At 33.8% G+C, this 3,511-nt stretch overlaps 1 pseudogene; it reads left to right on the top strand.

Moving 5' to 3' along the window:
* The first annotated feature begins 2,591 nt into the window (after nucleotides 1–2,591).
* LOC123777410 (rRNA-processing protein FCF1 homolog pseudogene) lies at nucleotides 2,592–3,258 on the top strand (annotated as a pseudogene).
* The last annotated feature ends 253 nt before the right edge of the window (nucleotides 3,259–3,511 follow it).

A 3,511-nucleotide genomic window follows, 5' to 3' on the forward strand; every position in this document is an offset into this window, starting at 1 on the left:
ACAAATTATCAACATCAGGAATCAAATAAATGTCAGCACTACAGATAGTATAAGCACACAAAAGGAATTGGGAAATATTACGAACAATTTTAAGACAACCTGAAAGCTCAGATGAAATGGACAAACTCCATGAAGGATAAAAATGACCAAAGTTGATACAAGAAGAAAAAGGAAATCTCAAATACTCTTATATCTATTAGAGAAATTGAAATCATTTTATATATAAATTGTGTGTGTGTGTGTGTGAGTGTGTGTGTGTGTGTGTGTGTGTACACTTTTCCTCAGACTTTTAGGTGACCCAGATGATATCACTGAAGAATTCTACTAAACACTAAAAGAAGAAATAAGACCAACCCTACACAAACTTCTTCAGAAAATAGATAAGAGGCAAACACTTCCCAACTCATTTTGTGAGAACAGAATTATTTTTGATCTAAAGCCAGACAAAGATACCACAGAAAAAGAAAATTCAGACTAACATCTCTTATGGACACAAATGGAAAAAAAAATTATCAGCAATCTAACCTAGCAATAGTATAATACAACCTAGTATAAAAAGAATAATACATTATGACCCACCCCAGTTTGTTCCAGGAAGGCAATGTTGGTTTAACATTCCAATATCAGTCAGTATAATTCACCACGTTAATGAAGACAAAAACACATGTGATTTTCTGAATAGTGCAGATAAAGAGAATTTGACAAAATGTAATGTCCTTGATTAAGGACATTTATGAAAACCTTATACTTAACATTATACTTCCCTAAAATAAGAACTAAGCCAAGAATATCTGCTTACATTTATTGGCAGCATTGTAAGAGTTTTAAGCAGTGCAATAAGACAAAAAAAAAAAAAAAGGCTTGCAAGTTGAAAAATAAGAAGTAAAATTATCTTTATTTATAGAAGACAATGCAGGTAGAAAACCTTAAATGATCTGCAATAAAAGTAATATGACTAATATTAAGTTTAGCAAAGAAGTAAATATACAGAATGTATACTTATATACTATCAACAAATAATTCAAAATGAAATTTTAAAAACACAGTATACAATAGCAACAAAAATCATGAAATAATTAGTACAAATTTCTAAAAATATGTATGAAATTGAAACACTGGATATTATAAAACTTTGGTAAGAGAAATTAAAGGGAGCTAAATAAATTGAGAAATAAATCATGTTTATGTATTGGAAGTTGCAAAATTGTTACAATATCAATTCCCCTGACATACGGTAAGACTAAGTATTAGCTACTGTTGTTGCTAATAACAGATTTTTATGATTGTCGTGTATATTTATATAACATGTAACAAAAATTAAATGGCTCAGACAAATGCTAAAAATTGTTCTTACAGCAGGGATAGCTATGAGGTTTATACTTTCTTATGACAAATCAACTCTTCCTAAAGTTCTAGAACTGAGTGCCAGGGCCTAAGAGTTTGCCACAACAAACTGACAGTATATTTTACCTTTTCTAGGCAAGGGCAGTGATACTCTGTATCTGTCTGACGTGAAATATACTAGTTAGAGGTAGTTTATAATTTCAACAATGGATTATGCTATGTTCCTTTGATAACATATCTCTGTAAAGATGTTTTTTCAGTGGATGCTGTTTTTAAAACGGTGTGAAAATCACTTTAGAGCAGGAAATGAGAATGATGGTGTCTAATCTCATTTCAGGCTTTAAGAAGTTTATCCATGCCTATCAGTCACACACACATTAATAATTAGGGTTATTTAAAATGAAATGAAAACACCATTTTTCCATTTAATTTACATGTATCATGCTTTTCAAATCGCTATTAAATTGTTAACACATAATATGTATTGTGTTGTTTGTACCTAACTACTCAATAAGCAGAACTTTCAGGTATTTCTTTAGTCATAGGGACACCCACCATGAAAATGATCGGATTACAAAAGATGCAGTGAATCAAGAATATCTGAGAACTTTGGAATTAAGCATTTAAAAAATATACCTATTAGTGATCAGTACAATCCAGTCTGTACGATTTTAGAAGAGAAGTCTGCACATTTTTCCATGAAGGATCACATTAAATACTTAGGCTTTGCAGTCTGTATTTGGTCTCTGTCACATAGTGTTCTTTATGTGCTTGCATATTTGTCTTTGCAGCCCTTCAAACAGTAAAAATAATTCTTACCTCACATGTCATTCAAAACACAGGCTACGGGCTAGTTAGGGACCACAGGTTACAGTTAGCCAGCCCCTGTTTTGGAACTTTGAGAAACACAGCTAATTTTACGACTATGGTTTGGTACAGATTTACTGATTCAACATAATGAAAACACGGATGATGTTTACCAAAAGTTGCAAAGCACTTTTGGTATTACCAAATTCCAAGATACTATTTTTTTACATTTTAACATCTCAGATATTGGTTATTCTCCCAATTGCTTCTGCCTAGGTGGGGGTCACGGGGGAGTTACCATTGCCTGTGACAGCATGAACCTGATCACAGACATCTGTGTTATTTCCACCTCACTTGTGCTCTCTTGCTTGCTCTGCACATGCTAAATTCAATTACTCTTTAAAACATCTTCAAAAAAGAAACAAGAGTGCGGTGTGAACATGGGAAAAAAGAAAGCAAGAAAGTATGTGACCATGAAGAGAATGCTTAGTCTCTGAGATCAGAGGCTTAAAGAGAATGGATTAAAATCTAAAAAGAAAGAAAAGATCCCAGTGCACTCAAGGAAAGAGAAGACCCCCAACATCCTTCCTGTTTATTCTTCCAAGATACACACAGCTGGACCCACCTTACCACATCCTGACTGATACCAGTTTAACAACTTTTCCATTAAGGCCAAACTTGACTTAGTACAGTCAGTGATGGGCGGTCTGTATGCCAATTGTATCCCTTGTATAACTGACTTTGTAATGGCTGAAATTGAGAAATTGGGGCAAAAGTATCCAGTGGCTCTAAGGAATGTCAAGGACCCAAGATTTGAACAATTACCATACGCACACAAAGGAACCTATGCAGATGACTGTTCAGTACAGACAGTAACTCAGCACAAGTGTTAACACTGTGGCCACAGTTAACCTGAACCTTAGAAGAAGGATAGGGAAGATCCCTTGAGTTCCCATCATGTACATTTCTAACCATAGGTACAATATTGAGCAGATGCCAGATGATTATGGGGCCCCTTGGTTCAAATTCTTAAAAGATAAAGTTGATTTCCTCTGCATTCCTTTACCAGCTTTTTCTGTTGCCAGTTCATATAGCAATACTCTATAGTATGAATTATTCCACTTACCCATTTGCTCTGTTATGAGCTGAGTATGGTTAAATACAGTCACTCATTGATGTTGTTATGAAATTGATATTTTATATCATTTTAAATTTAGTTGCATCTTTTTATAAACCAGTTGATGGCTCACATAGAAAAAACTTCAAAAAAGTACATAATAATTTGTCATTTGAAAACAAAGTTTTACTGTATGGAAGTATTTTATTGGCCTCCTCTTCACCCAAGTCACGTGGGAAGGAT

The sequence above is a fragment of the Ursus americanus genome, chromosome 13, assembly GCF_024610735.1.
Source record: "Ursus americanus isolate L20-20 chromosome 13, mUrsAme1.1.p, whole genome shotgun sequence".
Lineage (NCBI taxonomy): Eukaryota > Metazoa > Chordata > Mammalia > Carnivora > Ursidae > Ursus > Ursus americanus.